Here is a 13,176-nt window from a genome sequence, read left to right as displayed (position 1 = left end):
TTTTGGGCTCTTCTTTTTGTGCGGTGCTTCGCACCAGTTTGCCACAAAAAGTAGGGCCAGAGCAGTGACCGCAGTCGGCGATATACATACAAGCGCATATTTGTGCAAAGATAGGATGATCGATTGTTAGCAACGGCAATGCAATGTCATTATGCGATAATCGCAATGCAAATGAACAAACATGTTCGATTCAAAGATAACTTAGGAAAATGATAAGCCATTTTATGATAAACTGCAAATTGTTATTTAAATGTTTATTATTAAATATGCGGCAAAATCAAAAGATTTCAATTTTAATTCAGGAAGTTTGAATGCACTTCAGATACTCTGTGGGTACAATCATGCGGGGCTTATTGTATACGGCTATAGCTTCGGAACGCATACTTTATTGAAACGGGCTATAGGTTACAATAGAACTATTACTTTCTAGCTCCCGGATCTAAGATTCTTGCAATTATATTAATAATATGGTTGCACGAATATGTTATCCATAATGCCACTGCCAGATAGTGGGAGTTATATTGTAATAAAATAGCACAAATACCCTATTCCCGTCCGCAGCGTTTACTACTCTGGCGCATCTCAACCGAATGGCTTGGTTTTTGATACCGTTCTGACTCAAATCCCGAATGTGACTCATATTCCGAACACTGACGTTTTAGCGCCCTAAAACTAAAACTGTCAATGGTTTTCCGCACTGAGGATCAAGATAACAAACGAATTCAAACTCCTGTGGAGAAAATTACACGAATAAAGTTAAAATGGGCTTTTAAATGCTAAAGTTCGGAATATGAGTCATGTTCGGAATTTGAGTCAAAACGGTACATGGCTAGTATTTGTTGATTTCTAGTTGGCGCAACTGGGTTTTATCGACTCGCGCTTCTTTGTCGGACTCAACAATACGACTATCCCTTCTCTGCCAACTATTCCTGGTCACTCCAAATAACAGAAGGCGGAGATTCTGCCAAAGGTCCAAGGCTCGTATTATTCCACCAGTGATGACTCGATGCTCTGACTACCATTGGACAGAGGCACCTGTTTGTCCGTAGTCAGAGCAGAGATTCTTCTGTCTGTCGTAAAATCGCTAAATCGTGGTACACGCTAACCAGTATACACCCCCAGCAACAAACATATTGCACATCGATCACAGTAACTTTTATGCCCGAATTCTCTCACAATATGGTTACTGCAACAAGATTGGCTCAACGTGTGCTGCTTAGGATATCATAACCATGTAACGCTAGTGAGTTATTTTTATTTCAGAATAGCATTGTTTAATAAACATGCTCCACTATATCCACCTATATATTACTACAAATAAACTAGAATAGTGGTCGAAAATTTGGAATGAAACTGAATCCCTACTAATTTTACCCTAAGTTGAATGCAACAGTTGGAATTGCGAAAAGCATTATTACCACTTGGGGTTTTAAAGTTAAAATTTTAAGTTATCGTACCGTCGTCGGGGATACAACGGGTCAAATGGGGGTGAGAATGGGTCACTGTTTCAACTACATAGAATGCTTGTAGAATATATTTAATGTATCCGAGAACCATAAAACTGAATTATAAGAGACTTTTTGAACGATTTTGTTATCCGACCTCCAGACTGTCGGTGAGGGCTCGGACGTCACCCCTGACTACGGTATCCAACATTTATTTTATATTTTAAGTTATGGTAATTTTGTTCTAAACCAGTGACAAAAGTAATCGAATGAATTATCTTAAAATATGACTACATTCCTCAATGCACCAGACTGTTCTACGTAGTTTACGTTGGGCGGTCGTGTCTTGTACATAACCCTTCAGATTTTTCGTTGAAATACCAAACAGTTCCCGTAATTTTTTTTTTAATCACGTTGGAGCTCTGAATAATTTTGGTTTAGATTCCATAAAATTCACCTCGGAAATTCCGAAGAATTTTCCAAAGAAAATTTGAAAATAATCCCGTGCAAATTCCAATGATATTCTTATGAAAATTATGATCAATTCGCTGTAGAAATTTTGTTTTGTTGATGTCCACATTTTTAACAATCTCCAGCGAAAATCAGAATAATTTTCTGTGTATATTTTGAAGAATACTCAACAGAAACTTTCCGTGAATTTTCCGAACATTTTCCTGTGGCAACTCAAACAATTTTCCTTGGAAATTCCAAAGTGCTTCCGATGAATTTCTGCTTCCGAAAATTCCGATGAATTATCAAATCTTCAAAGTTGTTGCCATGGGAAGTCTGAAAATAATTTTCATATTACTATTTTGGAGAAGCTCAGAGAATTTTCGAGAGAAATTCATCAGATTTTTCCGACGAAATGCAAAAGATTCTCTCGTTGAAGTCTTAAAAACATCCTGTAAAAATGCAGAAAAAAAACTTTAAAAAACAAACGTTGAAAATCTCCACGCCGATTACCGCCGCCGCCGCTGACCAAAATTCTGACAAACGATTTTAGGACCGGCGCACACCTTTATTCATATTGACTTGTCAGCCTGGTTTTATAGTATCGTGCTCAAAATTAGGAAATTAATGCTTAGATTTATTTTTTTATTTAGTGGGATACTCAGTTATGTATCCACATTTGCCAAACGTATACGCAGATAGAGAATTGATATTACTAGACCAACATTTGAAAAGAGCATAACAGCCATTTCCTTCTTATTCTTCGTCTACATATATATAGCACACATTTTTACCAATCTGTTTATTTATGAGGCTCGGATGTTAAATAATAAACTCTACGGAGCCGAAAATATAAGAAATAATAGAACTAATTATTCCGAAGAAGTTTCAGACACATTTCTGCGTGAGGTCTTCTTTTGTGCGGATCGGTCCATTGATCTTTCAGTAACCAAACGATGAGTCGCTGACTCGTAGACTGCGCTAGTTGCTTTTTATCCTCTTCCTCTCTAATTTTTCTGTAGGAGTCCGTGTAGCCCATGATTCCTTTATTCACGAACCAGATCCGAACTGTATTATTCTTGAATGTCATAGTTTCTGCTAGTTTTTCGCGCTCCACCATTAAATCGGGAATTTCAAATGGTGTCATCCGTTCAGTTGAATCGGTATCCAATCCAATCACTTCTTCCTCAGTCATTTCAATTACGTCGTTCTGCGCTGCATCCGATGATGTTTGATGGGTTGCTGCATCAAATCCGATAACGACACCGGAATATGATTTCCGTTGCCCACCTTGCGATGCCATATTCGCCTCTTTCTTTCCGATTGATCGTTCATTTTTGTTCTTTATGGACACGCATCCTTCCGGTGACCTTCCGCTCGGCACATGAAACATTTTTTACGCAAATCCTGGCAGAATACCTTTCCTTTCCATATAGCATACATTTGCTCACTAGAAGAATCCTGTGCACCTTTCTAAAATGCATAAAGTTATGTATTTCAGAATGAATTTCACAGACCCATATCTAACGCAAGATCAATGTACTTCGTTTAAGAAGCTTCTACAACACGATCGATTCCGCACTACATAATTTTGTGCTCTTCGGTGCAGACATTAGTTTTATCATTTCGCGTTCTCTCACACTAGCTGGCGTGATCAGCGTCAACACGATAGATTGCACACTGGTTTAAAACAAATTTCTGCTACGCGATGTAGAATTTATCATTCACTGCATTCCCACGATCGATTCCGCATTCATATTGTGCAAATAGTAAAAAAAATATCACATAATTTGAATTGAAGAAGAATTTGAAGAAAACTACATACGTATTTGTCTACTAAGAATGGGGTTATGTAGTGAGCGTTAATAGAAAAATTTGTGTAACCCAAAGTTTTGAAAACAACTTTACGATATAGTTCAGCGGCGCAGCCAAAATTTTGATAATATAAAGTATGGTTAAAGTTTAATTTTGTTTCGAAATTCCGCGGAATTCCGTTAAATTTCGTTTGAAGCTAGTTTTTTCTAGGGAAATTTTTGTAATTATTCGAAACGAAACGAAATCAAGAAATCAGATTTCGCCATGCTCAAATTCCGCGAAATTCCGCGGAATTTCGTTTCGAACCACCTGAAACGAAATTTTTCGAAATACCGCATATGCTTAGCAGTCCTTATCACAGGGCCATATAGAAAGATGGTAACGACGCAATTGACACAGTGGGTCGTATGAATAAAAAGTAGCAAAACTCAACGCTTGTAGTATCTACTCAAAAATAAAGTCCACAGAGAAAACTTCATGTTTGATATGAATAAAAACATTTTCGAACTTATGACATATGCTACATTCGAACCTAGCCTTTACTACAGTTTACTACCATTTACTACACGGAGAAACGTCAAAACAAAGTAGACCCCATGATGACGATCATAATTTCATCATTTTTTTGCGGCTAATCAACAAAAGATATGTCTGTTTTGTTTGTTTTCCCTAAAATGGACTTCTATTTTCAAGAACAAAGCCGATTCGCTTCGATTCTGATGAATAATCTGCATTTGAAACATGAGTAGCAACGTCTTGAACAGACTACAAGAAATCAGTAGTAAACTCTTGTTTTATTCATACCGAATCAGTTGTTTGTAGTATGTTCGAAATGTGTAGTGTAGTAAAGTCTCTTTTATTCATACGAACATGTTCCACAAGTGACGTTTACTACTGAAAATGTAGTAAAGTTGAACTTACTACTTTTTATTCATACGACCCAGTATTAAGTATCATATTGATAACCAAGGATGTTAACGATCATTCAGTAATTTGCGTTCGATCATACAGTAGTTTGTCAAAAACACATTCCAAAAGCTGAATTTCAAATTATGTTGTATGGTGGACTTCTAGTGCGAAGGTTTTTTCTACAACTCTGCCTATTGGTTCGTTGTTTGAATTCCACTAGCAACGGAGTTATAGCTATAGTTTTAGTAACTTAGACTAAATGATAACAAAATTACAATCATTTAGTTTAAGTTACTGCAACTAGCGCTCTAACTCCGTTATTAGTTGAATTCTAATAACGAACCATTAGGCAAAGTTGTAGAAAAACCTTCGCACTAGAAGTCCACCATACATCACATTTTGAAATTCAGCTTCTGGAATGTGTTATTGACAAACTACTAAATGATCGAACGCAAATAACTGAATGATCGTTAACATCCTTGTTGATAACAGCTAACACTATTTGTATATAGGTGTTTCAGATAAAAGTTATGTTCTTGTTAATTGGTAGAGGAAACTGACATGGGACTCTTATGCGAATAAGGACAGTATACAGCAAAGTCACAAGCGTAATTTTCAGGGACCAAATCCTAGAGAACGCACTACGCTGAAAATTTATCAGATTGATTAGCTCCTACTGGTGACCACTCGGATTACTTTTCAGGATGGTTCATTATTTGGTTCACTTGAATTGTGCGCTTTATTAATTCGGTTGTGGCTTCTTCATGAATTCACATTAATTAACCAGCGTAACTCTCATATACTCTTCGATTGATGAAAGAAGGGGCTGGGGAAAGTTGAAAGGTGGATTTAACGAAATGTTTACATGCTCTATATTTAATTTTTTAATTTTTTGATAGCCAGTGCTCACTACGAGGAAAAGTACAGGATGTCTGCAAATTATCCGTACAGATTTTGATAGTTTGCTTCTACAAATCAAAAACAGACAATAATGGACTGAATCGGTAGCTATATGGGCATAACAACTCAGCAGACTGTAACAGATGTATATTCTGAGTACACTGAGCGTCATTTCATGTTATAATGTTATAAAAATGTTATAAAAAAATCATTGTGAATGTTTTTTTCCGGTTTTCCGAACAAAAAGGAATTACCTTCGTACTCACCCGATTTGGATTGAATTTATCATTCGGTATGGTCTATCTTGAAATCAACAGCCATCAAAACACCGAACATATTATCGAGACATTTGAAATCATGTCACAATCGTCAAAAATGTGTGAAAAGTATCTGTATAGAAACGTGCGGCCATTGTAATTTTTTTCCAACACGATCGTAGGCGTACAACTCAGGATACAGGGGTCATTGTTCACATTTAACAAATTCAGCTTGGTTTATGTAGTCCTATTATAATTACATGCACTGCATGCTGGTTCTTTAATTTATTCCAAAAAATATTTTAAAACCTATCTTGTTGTACGGATAATTGGCAGATACCCTGTAGATTGAGCATCTCTAAACTAGACCAAACTAGACCCCTAGACCAGTTTAAACATGACCCCTTTTCATTATATTCTTTAGTAGAGATTGTAGGAAGGTTGCATAAATGTATTTACGGACCATGTTGAATTCTGAAAAAAATATTACTTTGAATGGCGAGAATAAAGTTTTGATTCGATGTGTTAACCTGCCTCGCCCGCACCACGCATTTCTATTTGCCCCGATGGGTTGCAAATGCGGAGCAATTTCAAACGACCAAAATACAAAAAAGAAAACGGGTCCTCCATCGATTTTTTCATAATCATTATGGTTATTCAACATTGAATGATTACCTACCGTGAAAATTTGAAGAAAAACTCTTCCAAACATCATTTTGAGACCTGTTTCATTGGCATGTCTAAAAGTTGGTTTGGATTTTGCAAAGGGTTGGTTTGGATAAACAATGGCAGCGTTTGCTTTTAGCCGCTGCAATCTTCCGGGAATGACAGTCAGAAGGTGCGGGCATTCGGATATTTCCGATCTGAATTACAGCTTCCGGTTCAACTTACCCAACATTTCAATTTCCCGGAATGCATCTACTCGCCGAAAATCATTCCGCGGAATGATATTTGGCGGAATTCAGTTAAAATAATTATCATTGAAATATTTACCGATTTCTGCTTAATTACATACAATCCGGGAAAAATAATTGTGGAATGTGATTTAAAGCAATGAAAAAAGATAATGTTTTCTTGAATAACCGCATCCTGTCGATATAGCGCAAAGTGGGGAAACAACACCTTCTTGAAATGGATACGTTTGCTCGGTATAAAGAAAAGAAAGATGGTACATAGTCCCTTATATAAATCAATGCATCTGCCCAATCTTAAACAAAAAGAAAAAATAATGCCTACTTTGAAAGGATGCGTTTGCTTGGTATAAGGCGAATTGAGTTTAAAATGCCTTCTTCAAAAGACATATCTGCCCGGTATAAGGCGAAGGGAGGGGTAATGCTTTCTTTAAATGGTAGCCTCTTTCCGGTACAGAGCGAAGGGAGGATTTAATGCCATATTTAAATGAATACGTTTTTGGCGTTCAGTATACAGAATGCGAAAGGCTGAAGTAAAGGATTAATAATAAAAGCGTCTATCCGTAACAAGGTAATAAGAGATGACAATCCCTTCATTATATATGGCCCCACTGCTAGATATAATAAAGGATTTGTAAGAGGCAATTGATATTTCAAAAATTACTCTATATACTCTGGGAGACCTTTCTTAGCCATGAGGGAAGAAATGTGCCTGTCAAGCAAGACTATGCTGAAGGAGGCTGGGTTCAACTTACTCTACATTTTTAGGCATTAAAGTTTCATCGTGTTAATCTCGTGTTATACAAATGCAAGAAAAAATGGTAACTTGGCTTAGTAGCTCTGCAAGTACAGACATGTTATGCTTTTATTACGTTCCTATTTTGCCACGCTTTGAATTCGTCAACAAAATTTTCCCGTTTTATCAACAAGAAAAATCAATTTTTTTTAAAGAAATTTAGCTTTTTAAAAAAAATAGCTTGGGTAAGCTTTTAGCTAAATGGATTCTGTTTTTTCACGATTAACATTTTCTCAATTTTGCACTCATCCTGAATGTTTAACACATATTAATTACCATGTGATTTTTCTTTCAATTATTAAGGATTTTTTGAAACATGTTGCAAACATTTTTGTGGCAAATAAAAGTCACACACGATAAAAAATACCAGAATAAAAATGTGTAAAAACAGAATCCTGTGTACATCAAGCACTAGCGGCAATATGGCCGTAACTAATAAGAGAGGATTCCCATCACCGACTTCCCCTCATCGAAATAAAAGTGACAATATGCGGGTTTGTTTGCACTTTATTACTGCAGAACGAAGGATTGCATTGTAATCTGGCGTTCTGATGTAATTTAAAAAACGTTGAAATACTTTTTTTGGTGTTCTAGGCTGTCCAAACTGTTTTGGAGTACATATCCTTGATTGTATCAGGAAATATGTCTACAAACAGAATGTCCTAAGCTGAGATATAAGTCAAAAAATATCTATGTGATCATAAGACAATAATTGATCGAGTTTTGAATAAACGTAAACTAATTCAGGACCTCCAAAACGTCCTGAAATTCAGAACACGTGATAGATACGATCAACCAAGGCCTGAACCACGTGTTCCCTTTTCGGGCTTTACGTTCCTCCGAAACATCCTTGAGTTTAAAACAGTTCAGAACATGTGATCTACCCGATCAATCAAGTCCTGGACGATGTATCCATGCATCGTTGAACATCCCAGCAGGTCTGTTGAGCCGATAGGATTTCATTCATTATTTCTACAAACTACTACAGGTCTTTTCGGTTCTCCAAAACGTTCTGGAGTTTGGAACATGTGATCTACTCGATCAACCAAGTCTTGAACGATAGATCCGTGCATCGTTGAACTTCTCAACAGGTTCATTGAGCTGATGATTTCACTCATTATTTTTTACAAGCTACTACAGGCCTTCTCGGTTCTCCAAAACGTCCTTGAGTTCAGAACATGTGATCGGGATAAAACTGATCAACATAAATCATCCCATCTGCAAGAAGTAAGCATGGAGCAGAGGTAAGGTGTATGACTCTCACACCCCATGGGAATAGTTCGATTCTATTTCTGTCGCAATTTTTTGTTGATGTCATCGTAGTGTCGATAAAGTAGTCTCGCATCATTTTCGAAAGTAAAAACAACCATGAATATTGTTGTTTTCTGATGCATTATTTGACAGTGACAGCTGAAAAGCATGGTTGAAACAAATATATATGAGAGTTGAATCAACTATCGTATATGGTTGATTCAACCCTATTTGTGGTTGTATCAACCAAAAATATTGTTATTCATAAATCAATGCAAAAATATTGTTGATTTGAAACAAAATCTGGTTGATTCTACTACATTTTTTCTCCGTGTGTGTGTTCGTAAACATCCCAGCAGGTTCGTTGAACCGACAGAAACGTACTAATTACTTTTACAATCTACTACAAGGCTGTTCTGTTCTCCAAAACGCCTTGAAGGTCCAAACATGCAATCTACCCGTTCAACCAAGTCCTAAATGATATATGCGTGCATCACTAAACATCCCAGCAGTTCTGTCACGCTGGTAGGATATCACTAAATTATTTTACAAGCTACAGTGGACAGTGGACTTGATGTTCTAAGACTCGATATCGAATCGTAGAAACAAATGATGCCATACTAAAATATTTTTACGGTTACTCTGATAGTCCTTTCGAACAATTTTCCAAGAACTTCTTTTCTACATTTCGATACCGACTGTATTGCATCTCTCCAAAACGTCCTGGATGTTATATCATTTTTATACCATTTTGCTGAAGAAACTGGGGACCTAGCTCTCTTCTGTGATTTTTCACAGCCAATCTAAAACACTTGGGCTGCGAAATGGTGAGTTGACATCCGGGAAGGGGCGCCTAACATAGGTCTGGTCCTCATAAGTTCCAATACTCACGCTTCCACGGGTCTTCCGATGACAGTTGACCGCCAGCTAAGGGTTGTGTACTTAGCTGGTAGTGCAGCCTGGGCACTGTTGTCCTTCTGACATCAGCTAGAGCGAGAGGGTGCGTCCTGTGGGGTCTGCCTAGGATGTGGTGGGGTTCGACAGTGGCACATAACATAAGTGGATCTTCAAACAAAATCCAATCCAAAAGTTGACCCCCTTTCGATGAGCCAAAACTGTTATAATTGGGAACGGGAACATCGTTCTGTCATTTTCAAGTGTAAACAAATACCATATGATCAGAAAATTATAACACTTTTTTCCAAGACTACAAAGAGCAAGATCTGTAGCCAATTTATAATGATATTTATTTTTCTGTCATCAATTTTTACATTGCTTTTAAAAATGACGGATTGCATCCAAAAGAAGGTCTCTCCCATGCTGTTACAAACCAATTTATATTAGACGAAATCTAATTTGATTTATTTGAAGGGTAAACTTCTATTTTCAGGCGATTTTTGATGAAATGTTCGTCTTTTATCCATTTTCGAGTCAGCATGGTAAAAATCTAGATTTTATTCAACATGTGTTGAAAAGTATATTCCTTAGAACTGTTCTACATTGGGAACGAATCTTTATATACGCAGTCTTCGGTTTTTTCGAAAGAATGACGAGGGATACACCAATGTTTGTCTACAATGCGTAACAATCACAAAATAGATAGATTGGAAGCAACATTATATAATATCAATAGTACGAAAGCAAACTCGCTTATCATAATGCAGGAGAGCATCGCAACTGTGAGGTGATTCCAATTTGGATATCATATTAAATGAATATGTGATGATTCAACATTGAAATCAAACTATATTTATCATGCCATGCCATGCCAAAGCACGTAATTTGAATAGGTTATTACGATGTACGATATTAATGTCATCTCTTTTCATGGCATTCTTTTCATTATTAGAACATTGCTTTTGGGTTGATAGTATTCCGAATACTCTATACCAAAAGTAGAGCAATTTCAACGACATGTAAAAACGAAACAGAAAACACCAAAACTGTGCATTGAACATTTAACTGAGGGTAAATCAAGGTGAGGCATCACCTTTTTAAAAATCAATATTTCTTCAAAATAATCCGATAAATGAAACTCTACTTGTTGTTATTGATAGTTTAAGGAAACATAGTGTAGAAGACTTTTGAAAGACAAAAAGTCGGTTACATACATGTTAGAAAAAAGTCAAATTCGGGTGCGCTGCCACACCACTGGGAGAGACGGCACACATGGAAAATGTTTGAGAAATGCGGATAATAAATATGCTCATAGCAATGAATGCGCATTGGATACGGTTTTCGAATAAAAACATAATATTTCATGAAATAATTAATATTCAGCGTCTTAGGGGAAAATGTTACAAGGTTAAAATACTTCAAACTTCCATTCTTCCAAACTTCCATTTAGAAGTGAATAAAGCGGAAGTAAATGGAAGTATTTTAACCTTGCATAATATTTCAACCAAACATCAAACAAATTCATCGTTTACTGGTTAAGAGCCCGTTTGTTCGAGTTTGTCGAATCAATATCAATAATTAAATCAGTTACATACCCTAAACTCCTCTCTTTTCTTTTGTATAATTCCAACGCGAATCGTATTCAGATATACAATATAAGTCGCGTGACCCCTTGTTAGATCAAATACTGTTATACTATCTTCTGACGTTTCGATGTTCCGTATAACAAATAAAAAGTGTTATAATGGTACAACTTTTGCTACCCGAGTTACACATATGTTATGTGACAGTGGGCTCTGTTGAACTTCTATAAAAAGCTGCATGTGTCCCCAAGCAGGCCCTATCAAAGCGACCGTGTGCCGCTCAAAGCGCACTAGCCTAGTCCTGGTGTTGGGTGGGACTTTAAACAAATTTGACCCAACTGATCGAGCGTCTGTTCACCAAGGAGGTGCGGCTCCAACAGCGTCTGTTCTGGCATCCAGCGGCTGAGTATGAAATGCTATTCCCCGGAAGCTATACCTAAGATGGCAGCCCCATCCCGGTGGATAGGGAACCTTGAGCCAACAACCTACTGTTCCCGAAACATCAATTTGTTCGAGAATCCGATAATGAAAGAATACGGACTGATTTTACGGCGACGACTCTTAGCGCGAAACAACGGACACGAATAGGAACATGGAACGTTTTAACCCTAGCCCAGCAGGGTAAATTGGCACAACCTGCCAATGAGGCACGCCGCATGAAGCTTGAGATCCTGGGACTGAGTGAAGTCCGTTGGCCAAACTTTGGAGAACACAGAACGCCGTCGGGACAAGTTCTGCTATACTCTGGTTTACGAAGTGAACACGCTTCCCAGTATCGCGGAGTTGACTTCCTACTAAGCGCTCAGGCACACTCTGCGCTTATGAAGTGGGAACCTATAAGTGAAAGGATTATCGTTGCCAGATTTAGAACCCAATGTTATGCTCCAACTGATGCTGCCGATCTGCAAGACAAAGAGAACTTCTACAGTCAACTCAATGCCGTCGTAGATAAAATTCCGATGGGTGATATCACGATCTGTTTGGGCGACTTCAATGCGAAGAACGTATCCGACAACTCAAACCATGAGCGCATTATGGGACGCCATGGTCTCGGAGGAATGTGCGAAAACGGAGAGGTGTTCGCAGAATTTTGTGGTAATATCGACATGGTGATCAGGGGATCGCTCTTCCCTCATTGACCGGTTCACAAGGTCACGTAGGTCTCCGTGACGGCTTTACAGAAAATCAAATCGACCACATCTGCATCAGCCGAAAATGGAAACGGAGCCTTCTTGATGTACGGAATAAACGTAGTGCCGATATCGCGTCTGATCATCACCTCCTCATCGGCGAAATACGCCTGCGCATTGCGCGGATTCGTCGGCAGGAGGAAAGAATTGGACGACGATTCAACGCACGCCGACTGGATGATGCCACGGTGAAACGGTCCTTCGTTGAAGAACTGGAGACGCGTGCTGCAGATATTCCGGAAGGTGGCAGCGTGGAAGACCAATGGACCGCCATCAAGAATGCCTTCATCGCCACCAGCGAGAACAATCTAGGTGAGCTACGCACCCAGAGAAAACAATGGATCACCGATGAGACCTGGAGGAAGATAGAGGAGCGAAGAGAAGCCAAAGCCGCGATAGAGCGATCGAAAACCAGAGGAGTCAAAGTCTTAGCCCGTCAACGATACGCGGCTCATGAGAAGGAAGTAAAACGCTAATGTCGACGGGACAAGCGAGCGTGGGCAGACTCTCTGGCCGACGAAGGAGAGGAGCCGCCGCAACCGGGAACATTCGCCTCCTCTACGATATCTCACAACGCTTAAGCGGGGCGAAGATGAATGCAATGATGCCTGTGAAAGACGCGAATGATCAGTTATTGACCGAACCAACTTACCAGCTGAAACGCTAGCTAGAGCACTTCCAAAAACTTTTTCAAGTTCCTGCTAGGCCACCACCACCTCGGCATGATCTACTTAGGATCCGGCGTAACACGCGTCAATACCGAAGCTCCATC

Source organism: Armigeres subalbatus, chromosome 3 (genome assembly GCF_024139115.2).
Source record: "Armigeres subalbatus isolate Guangzhou_Male chromosome 3, GZ_Asu_2, whole genome shotgun sequence".
In the NCBI taxonomy this organism is placed as follows: Eukaryota; Metazoa; Arthropoda; class Insecta; order Diptera; family Culicidae; genus Armigeres; species Armigeres subalbatus.
The sequence above is the reverse complement of the archived record's forward strand: the minus strand, read 5'-3'. Positions refer to the sequence as shown.